The 19675-nt window shown below is 37.1% G+C and overlaps 1 long non-coding RNA gene across 5 annotated transcripts in view; it reads left to right on the top strand.

Annotated features, from left to right (window-relative positions):
* The window catches only part of LOC143647797 (uncharacterized), a 43954-nt gene that overhangs the window by 2904 nt on the left and 21375 nt on the right, over positions 1–19675 (top strand). For 3 of the 5 annotated variants that reach the window (XR_013158191.1, XR_013158188.1, XR_013158187.1), the window contains exon 2: positions 12617–12734. This is a non-coding gene — a long non-coding RNA (uncharacterized LOC143647797). Of the gene's footprint in view, positions 1–12616; positions 12735–15366; positions 15449–19675 lie in introns of all 5 variants that reach the window. The other 2 variants (XR_013158189.1, XR_013158190.1) reach the window with 1 other exon arrangement.

Genomic DNA, 19675 nt, shown 5'->3' with positions numbered 1-19675 from the left:
AGAAGTTGGAAACCTCTAGTGCATTACTGGTGGGAATGTAAAATGAATGCAGCCACTGTTGAAGGCCGTTTGGTTGTCCCTTAAAAAGTTAAGTATAGAATTAAGTATATGACTTGGCAATTCTATTCCTAGGTCCTAGGAATAAAACCAAAAGATTTGAAAGCTGGGACTGAAACAGATACTTGTATACTTCTGGGAAAATCACAGACAGGGACACGGTCAGCAGCCATCTTCCAGCCCTTGCAACCTCCCTCTTTTTTCCTTGTGTGTTTATGTTTCAATATGTTTTCATTCCACTTCCACATCTGGAGGAGGATCTTAGGTCTTAAGGAATGGCCAGCTGATATCTTAAAGGGGAAATGAGGAAGAAGCAGCCTTAGATGCTTATCAAGGCAGCTGGAGGGAACCTCTCTTCCTGGAGTTGTATAAATATTCAACACCCAACCTCTCTAACTGTGAAGTTGGGCCTGTAGAGCTGCCATCCACAAGTCCTGACATGAGCTGTTGGCTTCCCATAGAGCAGGACCACGATGGGCTCTCCTCCCCTTTTCTCTTGGACCCTTTGCTCTCTGTAAATAATAAAGAGGTCATTTGCTGAAAGTATCTGTTGTGCCTGATTCCATATAGCAATTTGTTTCACATACGCCAATGTTCATAGCAACCATAGTCACAATTGCCAAAAGGTAGAAACAGGCTAATTGTTCATCAACAGATGAATAAATAAATGAAATGTGATATATCCATGCAAATACAATGTTTTTAGTCATATAAAGGAATGATGTTCTGATACATGCCACAACATGAATGAACCTTTAAAGCATTATGTTGAGTGATATAAGCCAGACCCAAAGGACACATACTGTAAGATTCCACTTCTATGAAATATCTAGAATAAGAACATTCATAGAGACAGAAAGTAGAATAAAGTTACCAGGGACTGGGGGCAGGAAGAATAGGGAATTATTGCTTATTAGGTACAGAGATTCTGCTTTGGGTGATGAAGAGATCTTGGTAATTGATAGTGGCCATGGTAGTACAATATTGTAAATGTAATTAATGCCGCTGAATTGTACATTTAGAATTGGTTAAATTGTAAAAAATAAATTTTAAGATATGCTAGGGCCGGCCTGAATCCTAAATGACTATTTCCAGCAAATATGCAATAAAAAGGATAGACATGGGGGTGCAGTGGTGACTCAGTGGTAGAATTCTTGCCTGCCATGTGGGAGACCCAGGTTCAATTCCCAGCCCATGCAATTCCCCCCTCCCCCTAAAAAAAATCAACAAATGGTGCTGTAATAATGGGATAGTCACTGGAAAAAGAAAGAAATATGACCCCCACCACATAGCATACAAAAAAAAGGATAGACACAGGTATTGTCAGAATTCCACTCATTCCAGCAATGTGAAAATCTGAATTAAAAATTTTGAAGGAACCAAAATTTGTTATTATATAGGGATTAAACCCCGAAAATGAGACCTCAATAAATAGTTTTTTCCTGGATCATTTTAGTAAACAAGAAAATAATTGTGTAACTTGTTTGCTTGCACTGAAGGCAAAAAAAAAGAGGATAAATTTATATTATTAAAGATTGACAAATTATTCATTAAATGCTAATAGTATACATTTAGTCTTCCTGGGGCAGCGTAGCAGTGGCTCAGTGGCAGAATTCTTGCCTGCTATGCTGGAGACCTGGGTTCAGTTCCCGGGGCCTGCCCATGCAAAAAAAACCAAAAAACAAAACAGCCTGTATTTAGTCTTCCTATGGGGATAGAAAGTTATAAAAGCACAGCTCTTGTTCTGAGGAGTTCACAGTTTATTGCGTGAACAACTGTGTATGCCAATAACTGAAATCATAGGGAAACAGGAATTAAGAGAAGACTGTGAAATTGCCAAAGGATAAATTGTATTGCCAAGACCTGAAGAAGGGAGAACTCAGAGATGATGCAAAGAGAAGAAAGTTGTGAAGGACAGGTCCTAAATCAGTAGTGGCACAAGGGGAAGAAAAGCGTTCTGGATAAGGGACTGTGATAATCAGAGACATGGTGGCTTAAAAGAGCATAGCAAGTTTGGAGAACTACTAGTAACTCAATAGAGCTAAAGCAAAGTATAGTAGGTTAATATGGTTAAGAGGCAGAAGGTAAAAGATATGGCATTTTATCCTGAGGTTATGAAATCATGGAAAGTTTTACACATTATGGCAAAATTTTCAGCTTTCTAGCCCATCAGTAATCTGAACCAGGCTGGAGTCAGGATAGTAACTAAGAGGCTATTGCAATAGCTAACAGTAAATATAGTATGGGCCAATCTAAGGTCTCAGAAGTGGAATTGAAAAGTGGAGTGAAATTGAGGATATTTAGGAGGCAGAATCAATAGAAATTAGCAAACCATTGAGTGTTCTGGGCTGGTGAAAAGAGGAAGTCAAGTGTGGCAGCTCAGGGACTTCTGGCCCAGGTGATGGGATCTAAATAAGTATTGCTAAAGGATAACTTTGATTTAATCACACCTCAAATTGTGGGCTTCTAAATTGAATTAAAAGAGGCCAAAGCCTAAATTAAGAGAACCAAACCCATAGTTTCTTCATGGGGTTTTGGTCCACAGTTTTGTGAATTAAACTTTGACAGATTTAAGAGCAACCATGAAGTTGTAAGCTTTGGCCTTACAAATGACAGAATGATCACCACACATTGTGTGTGGAGGCAATCTTAGTTTTAACCAGAGCCGGATGTCAACTCTCCGTGTCTTAAGGACTCAACATGTAACTTTCCTAAACGTTGTGAATGATTCACTTTGTCTGACTAATAACCTGACATTAGGTAAAGGAGAAAAGAGGGGAAATTGTCACAGAACAGATGAAGGCGAGGTCAAGCAAATATGTGTAATGCGAACACCTGTATTCCATGCATAATGAGTTATTTTAGAAGTTTCAAGTTGAATGTGCACAAAAGCCCCTGAGGAAACAGAAATATCTCCACCCAGAACGATCTCTTCTCTTAGCTACACTCTGGGATCTTGTTTTGCAATGCTTAAAAGAAAAGCACAAATATGACTAAGCTCTGTGGCATAACATATTTCATTAGGATGCTATTAACAAAGTGATCTTCACTTATCCTCCTTCCATCTTCACATTTGTTCATACCCTGTACTATCTGCAATTTAACCCATAATCTCAACCAAGCTCCAGACATTCAGCATTATACAACGTTTGACCTCAGAACACCTGAAGGAAGAATTCTGTACCTAGGCCACTCTTTACCTCTGAGGAAGTTCAGCCCTAGATTGTTGGTTTAGTGGGAAGGTTCAGGAATAAAGATCTAGCTGTCTGAACTCCCATCCCTTCTCTCATCTCAATCTCTAATTTCCATTCCTTAAAGAGGAAACAGTCATTACTCAGCTAACTACATCGTGGTGAAAGCCAAAAGGAATCTTTTAAAATCTTCTTTGCAAGCTTCACTTAGAATGCTATACAAATGCAAGGGATTATAAATGTCATTTAACCTTTCTTAATCAGTCTGTAACATTTCATCTGAGTTGTATGAAGAGCAATCTTCGGTTTGTTTTCTTATATATGAGGATAAAAATACTGCCTTAATAAGGTGGTATGAGAAGAAAATGAGTGTACATGTACAGCATAAGGCACAAGGCTTGAAAGCACTGAATACTGAACACTTTTGGTGAAAGTATTATGGTTATTACTGCTTCATTATTGATCTACTCCAAAATAACGTGTTTGAGCCTAGCCTACCTACAGAGTACGAGTGCACTGGTCACTGGGGACTCTACAGATGGACTATGCAGATGGAATAAATGCAATCACATGCTATATGGGGTAGCATAGCAGTGTTTTTATTCCGTTTAAGTGGTAGATGCAGCCCAGAACATGGCCCTTGCTTGGTACTAGTAAAGCATTACCTGCTAATAAGTAGGACTTAGATGAAACAGTAAGGCTAAACTCTCTTAGAATTCTGGTCTCCATGGAGTGAGATCCAAGATATTATCTCATGTTCATTTTGAACCATTGCTGTCAATGGGCTGGCAACATTCTTTCTGGCCCTTCCGTTGGGGACTGGATTCCTACAGGCAGATAAATATCTTGACCCCTTCAGGATTGGGAAATTTTTAGCCTGCCTTTGATTTTACTTCCTTGATCTTGAGAATTGGACAGGACCTTAGAAATCATTTGGTGCAACCCAGTTACTGCACAGATGATGTCTAAGCCCATAGAGAAAAGTGATTTGCAAAAGGTTATACAGTTTATCAGTGGCAAAAACCAGGCCAGATCTCTTGAGCTCCTATCCTAGGGCTTACTTCTTCCTCTATACTACACCTAATTAATTTAGAGTCTCTGTTGGTGAAGACCACCTTGTAGTTGGCTTTCTGAGGCTGGTTGCCTCAGAAACCACCTAGTTCATTTCTTATCTGAATCTTGGTTGCCATCCAAGCATGAGGATGGGCAGGGATGGTTGACTCAGGCTTCAGAACACTTTGTGCCTAAGGGGCCAAGGCACAGTCTGAAAGAAGGGTGTGGACTCTGGGCACTTCCCCCAGCTCCCAAGTTTTGTCAGCATGACTGGGTGGGTAAGGACGAAGGAGCATGGTCTTATCCTGCAGGGCTCCTGCTAATGAGTTCTGCCCCATGGAGTAACTTTGATTACTCAGCCAATTCAGAATCTGCTTGGCCCAGTTAAGCAGAGCAGTGAACCAGAGGGCCATCAGCCAGCATGGAAAGAGTGGAAAAAGGGCTTTGTTTTTACAGTGGGAGAGATTTATTATTGTTCATGCATTTGTTCATTTATGCAAGAGATATTTATTGATTTTCTGTGACATTCCAGGTGGTATGCAAATGTTCAGTTACAAAAGGGCAAATAATGTGACCCCATTCTAAAAAATTGACAGCAATGCTAGAGATGGAAAGTAAAGTGCTAAATGTCATACAGTGTGATGGTTGCTGTAAAAATAGTGAATGTGAGGTGTTGTGAAAGCTCCAGAGTGGACTGTATTTGAGTGTGTTTGTGTATGTATGTGTAGAGTTTTTCAGAAATGCTTTACTGGAAATAATGTTTTAGCTGAATTTTTAAGGATACAGAGGGGGTACGGCAGTAGAGGTGTAAGAAAGTATAGCTGTTCTAGCTAAGAAGTAATTCAATATGGTTGGAGCACAGAATCAAAGGTAAAAATTATTAGAAGATGTTTGGTATGCCACTATCAACCCTGTGTAGAAACGTTCCATCCCACTTTGATTTGAGGCTTAGAGATAAAGCCATTTTCCTAAATCTGCAGAAGATATCAAGCACTAGACCATGATGAGGCTGGATCTTCATCTTTCATGTGCCTTTTATCCTAGAGAATGAAGGGCATATTCAAAGAATATTATCCCCAAGCCTTCCTCTACTTAGAAACAGAGAAATAGTTAGGAATTTTCTTATGGAAACCATGGCATATATGTTGGTGAAGGACCCAAGTTTATCCCACAAAACTGAATCCATAATGGATCTATAGTACTATACTAAAATAGAGTGCCTGACTACCAAATATAGCCAAGTCTGTGTGAGGTAATGTGCTTCAATCTGGAATGTCTGGAAAATCTCACCCTCACTTTCCTGAAGGGAAAATAGGCACTTTGAGATATTAATAAACAGAGCCTAGGAGATGGGGCATGATAATACAGAAGTCAGAATATGGCCACAGGGCACTGGGGACCCAGGAAGTGTGAGGTGTACAGCATCTTTCCCAGATACACTTCTCTGCACTGCAGTCACCAGAGTCATCCTGTCCCTTATTTTCTCCAGGAAATCCTTCCATGATGCCTTTTGAGGTGTGTGACCTGGTTTCTCTTCTATCTGATATAACATAGATACTTCCCTTTCTTCCTGAAACAGATAGTACAGAATTTGGAAGTTTTACAGAGGGTTTTTGTTGCTATAAGCTATGAAAAATCAGGGAATAAGAAGATCTCCAATACCCCTCATAATTTTTTCTTTTCTAGTAGATCCTTTGGAGAAAGTTATAAGTCTGAAATCTGATCCACCTTGCATTAATCAGGGTTCTCCAGGGAAATAGACCCAACAGGATGGTACATAAATATATATATATGTATTTGTGTGTGTGTGTGTATACACACATGTCTATATATAGATGCACTTACGTAAGTATATGTATATAAATATTATGAGATTTATTATAGGAATTGGCTCATGAGAACGTGGGAATTAGAAAGTCCATATTCTATAGGGCAGTCCACAGATAGGAACTCCAATGAAGGTTTCCATGAATTTCCCTGAAGGAGCTGGCTGGGTGAATTAGAGATAGAGATTTTTCTTTCTGACTGTTGAAATCATTGTTTCTTAAAAGGCCATCAACTGATTGTAAAAACCTAATCTCATTGCTAAAGGCAATCTTTTTGGTTGATTATAGATGTAATCAGCCATAGATGAAATCAACTAATTAATGATTCAGATCCACAAAAAAATATCCTCACAGTAACAATCAGACTGGTGCTTGCTTGACCAAACAACTGGACGCCATGACCTAGCCAAGTTGACACATGACCTACCCAGCACACTTCTTTATTGTAAGGAGGCCAGGAATTCTTTGGCTAAGGACCTTGGTCCAGTCTAAATTTAGTGCCCAGTGCAAAGACGTTTGGTAGGGTTTGCCTCATCTTCACCTTGAATTTACCACAATAAGAAACAGAGAGAAACTCAAAATATAGGTGTTTCTCAGGTGTCTGCCTTCCTGTGGCATCCTTTCACTGGAGTCCTGGATTCTCAGAAATAGAAAAAGGGGAGTAGAGTGGGGAAAACATAAGAAAAATATGGCAGTTTCTGTCCATTTTTTCACCGATTTTAACTTGCTGCTCTAACAGTAACATATATATATGGTGCTTTAGCGTTTCCCAAAGATATTTAAACTTTTTTTTTAATTGCAAGGGTCAGTTCTTTAAATATGAATTATGGATAAATGCAATATAAACACTAGAAAGAATCTTAGAGCTGATGTTGTCCAACCCAATCATTTTACAGATGAGGAAACTAAGATACACAGAAAGAATTCAAATTTGTTCAGGTTCGCGAGGGTGGCGAGTTGCAACTTCAGAACCAGAACCCCTCACCTGCTTGCACTGACAGCTTTTCTGATACTTCATAGTTCCATTAAACTTTACAGTCAACAAAAACTTTCATATTTATCTCATCTGTTATTCACAAACCTCTGGGAGCTTCCCCCAAATCAGTTTGGTTAAAGTGATTTGCCTAAAACCACAGTGGCAACTGTAAACAGACCCCAGATTTCTTAGATGCCAATTCCAATGTTTATTAGATTATGTGAAGATGGCCTTGTGGGGTTTCCCCAAAATATCTGACCCATGGAATACATTAAGGACCTAAAAATAAGTGACCACAGCAGAAAAAATTTTCTTTTGGGTAATCCCAGAGAGCAGAAGAAAAGCCCCCAAATGCAAAACTGTAAACAGAACTCTTCTCAAAATGAATGTCAAATGAGTCATCTATTTTTATTCTTTTAAATAGATAATATTTTATGTAGCCCTTCATGTAGCAATTCAGAATACTTTAAAATTTAATTCTCTTAGGACACATGGCCTTTGGGTCAAAGTAGAGAATTATTCCCCCTGCCTCATATATGGAACCGTGGCTCTATAACGTTTACCTATTTGTTTGTTAATTTTGGATCGTGTCACCAAAAGTCCTAAAAATAATTTATGGATTTCCATAAATTTTTTCATAAGAGAAAAAAAAAACCCTCACATACATTAACTCGTTTATTTTTTATCCTTCCTTAGAACAAATTGTTGATACTATTATTGCTGTTATCATTACTATTATTCCTCCATCTCTAGAGATAAGGAACTGAAAACTAGAGAGGAAAAGCCCCTTGCCCCAAATCTCACAAATAATGAATAACAACATAACCCTGTATTTTCTCATTCGAAATCTAATAGGTTAAGCCTGGTTGTATTTACTTTAGTCTCATGGAGAAACACATTTTGGCAACCCCAGCCCTGAATAAAACTTGTATATTTAAATGTCTGTTTCCTTCTAGGTCAGCTGTGACATCATAGACCAAAGACTGTTACGTGCTGTACAATGAAGGATTTTGCTATCCATATTACCACTGAAAACTGGTTTTCAAAATGCATTCTTAAGTGTGCACCATCTAAATACAATTTAATACAGCTAAATTTTCCATTTCAATCAGCTTGAAGGACTATAACAATATTAAAATGTGAAAATTTGTTTATACTCCTTGGGACAAATGAAGATTAAAATAGAGAGATATATGAAAAATATTTTAAAAACAGATAGCAAAACTGTCAGAATATTTTGCATCATTTTTTAATTTTATTGTCTTTTTTTATCCCTTTGCACTTGGTCAGTGTAAAATTTATTAAGTTATGTTTGATTTAAGCAACTTCATACTTAACCTACTTTAGAGGTTGATAGGTTTCTACCAGTTAGAGAATGATTTTTTTTTTTTGACTTCAAGCAGGTAGATTTATTCTCTCTGCCTAAGCCAATATGTCTCTGGGCAGGAAGAGGTAATAAATAAAAACTCACGGAACAGTTGTATCTAATGAGTCCACATGAAGTGTTTGGTAGCAACCTATTGCTATTAGCCTGGAAAAAAAAACTTGTCAATGTTGTACGTCATACTTAATTTCAAAATAACATGCCCATAGTTATTATGAGCTGCTGCTAGGCTAGGTAATGTTTTTGTCAGCATTTAACTCCATTCTAGAAAATCTTCTCAGATTCAATGAAGCCAGACTAGCAGGGCAGAGCTCATTTTTAATATTTATCAGGCAGCAGTAAAAGATAAAACAAACAATATTTATGAATTAAATTTAACTTTCATAAAAAACTGCATATCTCCTTAAATGAAAAAGAAAATTGTATTTTTATAAGTACTTAAAAAATAGTTATTTTTTCTTGTTAGAAGGCTTTTATCTGCACGTAATAGGAAAGTCATTAAAAGTAATTAGAACAATAAGGGGTCTCCTTATAGGAAATCCTGAGGTCAGTAGTTCTAGGAAAATCTAGCTGCTTTTTGGGGTAAAGCCATGATAACTTCATGCCAATGATAACACTGCCATTAAAGAGAGAACCAAGAAAACAGTTAACAATGTGACTTATCATAGATAATAAGCTGATATTTTAATGGTAAAATATAACTATTATGATAAGATACCAATTTATATCTTTATTAATGTACAGGTCACAAAATGTTTATGAAATGCTCTACTTTTCTGAAATTAAGCATCAGGTTTCTAACAAATAAAATTTAAATTAGTCTAATATGAATGACTCCAATATTGATAAAGAGGTATGAAGAGTACATTTCAGAACTTTATTTGATAATAGAGTGTTGATTAGCAAAATTTATTCTACAAGATGCATCTTAAATCTTTAACCTAGATGCGCACATAAGTTTGACATATGCCATTTTGAATTCCTGGAATAGCAGGCAATTTTTAATCAGGGAAGTGATTACATTTACAATCAAATGGTAAACTAAGTACATATACCTAACTCCTTCTCATCTCTTCCACCTTTAAAATCCACTGTATGTATATAGGTAAGTATGAATATATGTAAGTGTGTATGAATATAATGCAAAATTATAAATATAGAAGTTACAGTGATGGAAAGCAAGGAGAGATTATCTTTGTTGAATAGGACTTGATTACTGAGAAAAATCAAGCTCAAACACGTGAAAGGGAGCACTGCCATAAAGAGGCAGAAATGGCTATTCAGGTATGTACACTAAATTTGAAAGAAATAGACCCTTACACAGGAAAGTGCACTTGGAACAACATTCAGGGTGATACATAACAGGATTTCTCTATATTCCTCCCTCCCTAGGAAATAAAGGGTGGAGGAAAATGGGCTTCTCTTCTAAACAAAAGCAGTAAATATGAAAGCTTGGAATGGAGACAGGCTGTAGGGCTTTGGATACGTGGAAGGCAAAGGAATATCAAAAATGAGGAGGGGGCACTTATATTTGCAATGCCACCTATTGGTATACTCAGGCAAACAACACTTTTCTCACTTAGAATTTTGAGGACAGGCTGAGGAACAAATAATTCATATTCTTAAACAACCTAATCATTCTTAAATACAAAGGTGAAGAGGCAAGCTGGAATCGTCAGATATTTGAGGAAAACCAAAACCATTAGAGAAAATCACCAACTTCCATAAGCATAAGAACAGCAGCCAAAGAGATAGAATTCCTGAGCCAAAAATCAAGAACTCTGTTGTGAAAAAGTTACCAAATAGAAATCTGGAAAATGAAAATGTAATTGCCAAAATTAAAATCACTTTAAAAAGGGGAACTACAGCTCAAGATGAATCCAGAAATACAGGGCCAATGGCCAAAGATATTAGAAATATGTGAGGGCAGTGCGACTGCGGCTCAGTGGCAGAATTCTCGCCTATCATGCCAGAGACTTGGGTTCGATTCCCGGTGCCTGTCCGTGTCAAAAAAAAGCATATAAGAAAAATTAAAAGACAAAGAGGAAAGATCCAAAGTTTTAATAGTTTTTTCAAAGAATATTTGGGCTTATTTCCTGAAGCAAGTACTGCCCGCCCTGTCCCTTCCCCCCCCCCCCAAAAAGAGATATTTTGAAAGAGAAGGGAGAGAATGAAAGGGAAGTAATAACTTAATAACAATACTACTACTGCTATCACTGATTATAATATAAATCTCCAAAACAGAAGACATGATTTTTCATATTGAAAAAATCAGTCAATGATCAAGCAGGCTGAAGAAAGAAGTCCCCTTCTTCTTTCTTCAGACATCTCAACCTTAAAGTAGGAAAAACCATCTTCCAGAAAGAAGAACAGAATGCCTAGATACTAGAATATGGCCAAGCAATATTTTTACAGTCTGAGGAAATGTTATTTTGACCTTATAACTCAATAATAAATTAAGCTATTATGGAAATATGAGGAAAAAATAAATTCATTTCCAGCATGCAAGAAATTGGAAAATTTTGTACCACAAAACTTCTGTAGAAAGAACTATTAGCCTATGTAGTTCATGAAATATAAAATGAAACCAAGAGGAAGGTGCAAGGTATAAGGAATATTGGTAGGCACAGAACTTATTGAAATTATAAGCTAAATAATTTTTGCTTTAATGAAAATTAATATATATTTGAAAATAAAATAAAATCCCAGATGCTTTCAGGAAATGATTTGTCAAGAAGTTGGTGGAGGGTGGGATCTAAAATTCCTGAGTAGTTGAAGGGAGAGATAGAGATGCTGATTAAATTTATATCATAAGATAATGTTACTATAAAACTGGTACAGGTACATTATAGCAATAATCCAGAAAAGTCAAAGAAGAATTAAATCATTTATTGAGATTCTATGACCACAGAAAACATTAGGCTACATTTCAACTTTTTTTCTGTTCATAGATACTGATCAAAGAAGAGACAATGAGGGACATAGGCACAGAAATAGAAATTTTTATTAGAAAAAGATATTTATTTTATGTCTATATGTATAAGTGCTATTTTAATTATAACTGTTCAATTTAGACTTATCTGAAGTTAGGAGGAGCAGTGAAAAAAGACATGAATCTGAAATTGCTAAGAAAAATTTAAAAAAATATTTATTTGCTACATGAAATACTATTTTCTTGAAGGTTTCTGGGTTTAGCAAAACCAGTTACAGAAAAAAAAAAAGTGAAGTGATTATGTTTTCACTACACACTTCTACTATGTAGAGGATTGTGGATTTCTTGAAGAAAAGATGAATACATGAGAACGTTAACAATTGCTTCATCATCTCTTGTGCCAGTTTGAATCTGTGGTGGACCCCAGAGAAGCCATATCCTTTAATCCTCATTCAATATTGCTGGCTGGGAGCTTTTTGATTGTTCCCATGGAGATGTGACCCACCCAGTTATGGGTGGTAACTTTTGATTAGATGGCTTCCATGGAGTTGTGACTCCATCCATATGGGTCTTGATTAGTTTGCTGGAATTTTTTAAAAGGGGAAGCATTTTGGAGACAGTCCCTTTTAGAGCCATGAGAGAGCCCCAAGAGAGCCATGAGATCCACGAGAGCTGAGAGCCCACACAGACACAGACCTTTGGAGATGAAGAAGGAAAATGCCCCTGGAGAAGCTTTATGAAAAAGAAGCCTGGAGAGAAAGCTAACAGATGCTTTCCATGTTACCATTTCATGCCATATGCCTTTCCAGTTGACAGAGAAACACTGAACTTCTTCAGCCTTTCCTGAGTGAAGGATAACCTCTTACTTTTTACTTGTGTCTTAATTTAGACATTTTTATAGACTTGCTTTAATTGGGATATTTTCACGGCCTTAGAACCATAAACTTGCAACTTAATAAATTCCCCCCTTTAAAAGCCATTCTGTTTTCCAATGTATCACATTCGGACAGCTAGCAAATTAGAATACCCCTCCTCCTGCTTAAAGTTTTCATTAGTTTTGCATTTCCAGTGTTTATAAAATAGGCATTCTGTTCTGCTAACATAATTTACAAAATTGTTTGGGGTTTGTTCTGTTTCTAAGTGAAGTTATGCTTACCAACTCTCTCTATCCCTCCAAAACCATGCTATATTAACCAGATTCTCCAGGAAAACAGAACTGATGGAGATATAAAATAAGAAATTATCTAATGTGACCATGGGAGCTCACAATGCCTAACTGCATAGAGGAGGCCACAAGCTGGAATCTACAATAGAGGTAATGCTGAAGTCAAGTCTGAATTCCCCAGAGGAAGCTGACTGACTGAAATTGAGGCAGGAATTCTGCTTTCTGACTCCTGAAATACCTCAGTCTTGACTTTTAGGACTTCCAACTGATTGGATGAGTAGACTCCTCATATTCCCTAGGGCAATCTCCTTTGTTGATTGTAAGTGTGATCAGCCATGGTTGTAATTAACTCATCATATATAGTAATCCTTCTATGACATACACTCACAGTAATAATGAGGTCAGTACTTGCTTGACTGAATAACTGAACATCACAACTTGGTCAAGTTGAACATGAAGTTAACAATTACATCCTCATCAACTTCACACCCAAATGCAGCTCCTCAAAACATACATAATCTCCAGATATACAATAATATACTCATTCTTTAACATAATATGCTGGTTTGAATTGCTGTGTACCCTCCAAAAGACTATGTTCTTCTAATCCATTCTTGTGTGTGCAAACCTATCATTAGGTGGGATATTTTGATTACGTTATTTCCATGGAGATATGACCTATCCAATTTAAGGTGGGTCTTAATCCTTTATTGGAGTCCTGTAAGAGAGGAGAGAGAGAGAGTAAGAGGGGGAGAGAGAGAGAGAGAGAGAGAGAGAGAGAGAGAGAGAGAGAGAGAGAGAGAGAGAGAGAGCGCTTAGGAAGAAAAGTGCCCCAAGAGAAGGAAACATGAGAGCCATTTTGAAACAAACACAGGCGAGAAGAACCAACAGGCATTGCCTGGGGTCTTCCCATGACAGAGGAACCCCAGACACCACTGGACTTTTTTAGCGAAGGTATTCTCTTTTTGATGGCTTAATTTGGACATTCTTATGGCCTTAGAATTGTAAAATTGTATCCAAATAAATCCCCTTTGAAAAAGCCAATTCATTCCTGTTATATTTCATTTTGGCAGCATTAGCAAACTGAAACAGGTTTTGCTAACAGAGAAGTGAGGTGCTGCTGAGTTTGCAAATACAAAACATATTGAAACAACTTCATAAATGAATAAGGAGAAGAATCTGGAACAATTGTGAGGAATTTGATTGAAAAAGGCCTTTGGTTTAAAGAGACTTTTGGTAGAAATATGGATGCTGAAGTTTCTTCTTATTGACGATTTAGACAGAAATGATGAATGTGTCATTGAAAGCTGGAAAAAAGGTGATCCTTGTTTTAAAGTGGCAAAGAATTTTACAAAGTTGAGTACTGGTGTTGGATGGAATGTAGAATTTAAAAGTGATGAACTGAGATACTTACTTGGAGAGACTTCCAAATTAAATGTAGAAAGTGCAGCCTGGTTTCTCCTTGTAACTTATAGTGAAATGTGAGAAGAAAGGGATAAGCTGAAAACTGAACTTTAGGGTATAGAGAAATCAGAAACTTATAGCTTGTAAAATTCTGAGGTTTTGGAAGTAAGAATTGTGCCCCAGATGAGGATTTAACCAAATAGGAACCAGTCAGCCATTTCAGAAAAAGTCAGAATTAGAAATGCAGTTATCCAGAAAGGATCTGTGAAAAGTCCAATTGACTGATGATTGTGATCCCTGTAGGCTGCATGCCAAACCAAGAAATCTTTTTGTGAAATCTGTATAAACAAATCCAGTGCCAGTACGAATGAAAAAAGACATAAGGGGGATATTCTGAAGGAAGAAGTTACTTTAAAGGCAGAACCATGGAAGCTAAGGACTGACACCAAGAAATCTCATGCCGTGAGAGTGGATCCACCCATGCATGTGGAAAAGGTTTCTCCAGTGTTTCCCCAGAGGCAGAAGACAGGCCTTCTGCTTTGATGTTCAGGAAGAATTCTGGTGCCCCAGGCCTCAGAGAGGGTAGAGCACATTCTCCTAAAGATTGGAGAGAGTCTGGTCACTATCCCATTGTGTTGAAAGGGTTGAGCATGTACCCCAGAGATGGCAGAAAAAGCAGATGCCACCTTGATGCTTAGAGAGGTTGGAGCCAAGAACAACGTGGTCTCCCCAGTGGTTGGATATGTTAAAACCCTCATCTCAGTGTTTGGAGAAATAAAGACTGTGGCCTAAGCCCTTTGTAGAGATTGGGACTGCTGCTCTCTCAAACCCCAAAATCTAATGGACCTTGCCAAGAAGGTTTTCAGAACTCTTTGTGAGCTTTGAACCCTGTTTTCCTTTCAATTTCTCCTTATGGTAATGGGAACGTTTATTCTATGGCTGCCCTTCCTTTGTGTATTGGAAGCAGATAACTTATTCTGAGTTTCACAGGTCCACATCCAGAGGAGAATTTTGCCTTTCCATTTTGTAAATGGAAGGAGCACACAATTTTTTAGCCCAGATAGTGGAATGTGCTAGTTTGAATCTGTTATGTACTCCAGAAAAGACTGTGTTCTTCTAATCCATTCTTGTGGGCACAGACTTATTGTTGAGTGGGACCTTTTGATTAGGCTGTTTTCATGGAGATGTAGCCCACCCAATTCAAGGTTGGTCTTAATCCTTTATTGGAGTCCTTTAAGAGAGGAGAGAGAGAGAGAAAGAGAGACAGAGAGAGAGAGAGAGAGAGAGAGAGAGAGAGAGAGAGAGAGCGCATTTAGAAAGAAAAATGCTCACTGAAGAGGCCAGAAGGAGCTGAGGGAGTCATTTGAAACCAATACAGGAAAGAAGAGCCAGCAGACATTGCCATGTGTCTTCCATGTGACAGAAGAATCCCGGACACCATTGGACTTTCTTCAGTGAAGGTATCCTCTTTTTGCTGCCTTAGTTTGGATATTTTTATGGACTTAGAACTTTAAGTTTGTAACCCAATGAATCATCATTGAAAAAGCCTCCCATTTCTGATATAATGCATTCTGGCAGATTTAGCAAACCAACACACCTCATATGATACATCATTCCTGCATACAACCAAAATGTACTAATCCATTCCCTAGAAGAGGATTCAACTCCTTGGATAATATATGCTCCTAAACTTGATATCCATATCTTAAATACTATGATTTAAAGTTAGTACTATTTATATGAAATAGTAAGAGTATATAAACTTGATATCCATAACTTAAATACTATGATGTAAAGTTAATATCATTTATATAAAATGATAGGGTAGAGCAGGCCACTGTGGCTCAGCAGGTTGAGTTCTACCTGCCATGCTGGAGACCTGGGTTTGATTTCTGGTGCCTGCCCATGCAAAATAATAATACTAATAATAAGGGTATAAGAGAAGGAAGAAAACAAAGATATTTGCTTTATATATGTCTAGAAACATATTCATAGCAAAATAAGGAAGAAATACCCATAACAAATACAGTTTCTGGAACTGGTAACATGGCTGTAACTCTTCTTTATAACTACCTTCTTGCACTACTCATTCCATATTCCCTTTACTTTTAGCAAATACCTCAGTTGACCATGGTTCTTTGCCTGGACAGGGGGGCACTGATTCATTCCTGAAGGGTCTGGGCCATTAGCAATCCTATGTGGATCGGGTTGTTGCAGTTTATCATTAACTTTCACAGGGTATGGAAGTACTAAGAGACACACTAGAGATCTCCTGTATTACAGGCAAATTCTTCCTTACCTTCATTGTGTGTAGCAGTCCAATTCTTCTCGGCAATCATGATCAATTACCCCAGCCAACTCCCTTCTTTGCCTGTTGATTCAGAGGCATGAGGAGTAAAAGTTGGGAGGCGGCAGCCTTAAATTCCAGTTCAATGGAATCATTGTTACTTCCCCTGAAGGAAACATTCCTCCCTTTGAAACTAAATATTTTACATCAGCATAAGGTCACAGGGACAGGGAAAAACATTTTCTAATGAATCAATAAGGGCAATAATGAGTTGTATCACTTCCATTTCCACCTCTTGATTCTTGGGCGCATGAACCTTGGCTATGGGAGAAACAGCACCATAGTGTAGATACTGATCCAGAGTATATACAGCCTCCTGGGAATTATTGTTGCAACTGGCACTGTGATTGAGTCTTCAAAAGGTCATTCTACCATTCTATCAGTCCTAATGTTCAGGATGATAGTAAATATAGTAAGATCAGTGAATTCCATGAGCCTGGGCCCAGGCCACACTCAATTTTCTTTTTTTTTGTTTGTTTGTTTTAGCATGTGCAGGCACTGGGAATCAGACCCAGGTCTCTGGCATGGCAGGGGAGAACCCTGCATGTTGAGCCATGGTGGTCCACCCTTGATTTGCTTTTGAGGTAGATTCCTTGATCAGAAGCAATGCTATGTGAAATATTATGATATTGGCATTCTGTAAGTCTACAGATGGTAGTTTTGGCAGAAACATTGCGTGCAGGCAAGGCAAATCCATATCCAGAGTAAGTGTCTATTCCATTTATAACAAATTGCTACCCCTTCCATGATGGAAGAGGTCACAAGGTGGAAAGTTTACCACCTAGAAGAATGGTGCCATACCAGGGATGGAATGTTGGACTCGCTGCTGGCAGATCAGTTACTCGCAGTATCTATAGCCAGGTTGGCATTGGTGAGTAGAAATCCAAGTTGCCATGCCCATGCATAACCTCCATTCCTACTACCATGGCCATTTTGATCATGAACCCATTGCACACTGACAGGATTAGCCAGGGAAAGAGGCTGACTTGTATCCACAGGTTGGGTTATCCTATCCACTTGATTATTAATGTCCTCCTCTGTTGAGGTCACCATCTGGTGAGCATTCAGATGGAATACAAATATCTTCATGGTTTTAATTTTTGTACCATTTCAGTAATGGCACATGAAATTAACCACCACATATGTTCTCTTCATTTCTGAGTCCATTATTTCCATTCATCATTTAATTTGCTAGATTTTGTTGCAAAAAAATGTTTTCTAAAAGGGCTCACATATGGTATATGCCCTGTATGCCTTCATGTGTAAGAATGTCTGCCTTTTTCTGCCTTTGCACTGAATTTTATCTTGGCAAGTATATTATTCGTTAGTCACAGTTTTTTTCCCCAGAAACTTTTAAGACACTTCTCTGCTGTAATACAGAATTTAATGTTATTGGAGAAAAGTATGACTTGGGCTTGAATTTTGATCCTTTGTAGATTTTCTTTCTCTAGCTGGAGGTTGCATCAATTCTTTTATTAATCTTCTTTAGATATTTTCTATCTTCTTTCTATATTAGGAAGATAAAACATTACAGATGCAATTCAAGCTGCTTACTATTTCCTTTATAATTCTGCTCCCATTCCACAGAACCCCTATTATAACTTCGTTTTTGACAATTCTTTGGATGCTGCTTTGCTTTTACTGCATAAACCTGCAGCTGTAAACAATGCATAGTTGTATTTCTTAATTTTTTTGCAGGGTAGCATGTTTTGTATTTTTTGTAATTTTCTTACTGTATTTCACATTATGTTTTTGAGATTTATCCATACTGATACATATTTATAATAAGTATTATTTCATGCATAGTAGTCTGTTCTTTTGATGGATATTAAGTTCTTTACAATTCTTCATTCATTATTGTTACAATGAACATTCCAGTACATGTCTTCTAGAAGACAAATACAAGAGATGCTTTTTTGAGTGGAATTGATGAAAAAGGATATGTTTATCTTCAGCTTTATTAGATATCTCCAAATTCATTGTACAATCTTATTCTTTTATCAGCAGCATAAAAGAGTTCCAATTTCACTATTACCATTAAAATGGTGTGCAACATATGGCAAAGCACAATGCAAATTTTACTGTTATTGTTATCAAGGTAATAATTACCTCATAAAATCAGTTGCATAGCCTCATTTTCATATATTTGCCTAATATACAAAAAACATATGCATTGAAGATTTGAGAGATTGCTTATAAAAAGATGCAGGCCCTGTATATTCTGGAGCGATCATTTGGTTACCAAATCAGTTTTTACAGTTGCTATTCATATAATTCATATTCATTATTTTTTCTTAAGTTGAATTTTGTAAATAATGTTTTTATTGAAAATAATCATCTCCATTCCTAATAGTTCTTACTGACAATTTAATATATTTAATATTTTTTGAATAATTGGTATATTTACTTGTACCTTTGCTCTTTTTTATATCTGTCTATTTTATTAAGTTTTCTTTAAAGAATTGGCTTTTGATTGTGTTGTTTATTTTCTTTTTCAAGTATTTTGGGCTCTTACTAGTTGCATTTTCTGCCTCTGAATTTCTTTAGTTTTACAGAGTTCTTCTTTTGTAGTTCCTTGAGTTGAATGTGATTGTTCATCTACCTATGGTATATATCAGAATATGTTTCTTCATTTACAGATATTTATTATTATTTTTTATAGGGATAAGAATTTCCTTATGTAAATGATCCAATCAGTTGAATACTATTAAGGGAGAAGAGAGACTTTTTCACTGCTTCTTTACCCAGCTAGACTTTCCTGTAGAGTTCGTAGAGAGATTTCAGAGGAGCTGCCAGCTTCACAGCCTGCCCTATGGCTTTTGGTCTCTTCCATTACCATGAAGATACCTTTATCAATCTCATATTTACAGATATTTCCCATTGATACTATTTCTCTAGAGAACCCTGACTCTTACAGCTTGTTAACAGGAGTGGTGCTTGAGAAACAGAATCTTAAAAATGGTTTTTTACAATTGGTTTTCTACTCTGATTAGACTCAAAGGTAATAATGACTCTGTTTTCAATAATCAAGATGGCACTGGCAGTGAGTTGGCAAGGAGATATACAAATTATCACCATTTGATTCTAACTGTATGCTTAAATGAGACAAGGGTCTGGTGGAGAGTGTTTTTGGCACCTTTACCGAGTTCTATGGAATTCAGAAGTATAATAATGTTGTCTGGTTGTTGTTAGATATGCTGGATAGAGTGATGAGGGAAAGAGATGAGCTGAAGGTGTCAAATTTGCAACTTAAATGCCCATATGAATGATGTAAAAGTTTCCATGTCTCCCTGAAAGAAATTTTATTTCCTGTGGTCACAGACTTGAGAGCTCTGAAAAC

This window comes from Tamandua tetradactyla, chromosome 10 (assembly GCF_023851605.1).
Source record: "Tamandua tetradactyla isolate mTamTet1 chromosome 10, mTamTet1.pri, whole genome shotgun sequence".
NCBI lineage: Eukaryota > Metazoa > Chordata > Mammalia > Pilosa > Myrmecophagidae > Tamandua > Tamandua tetradactyla.
The sequence above is the reverse complement of the archived record's forward strand: the minus strand, read 5'-3'. Positions and strand labels throughout refer to the sequence as shown.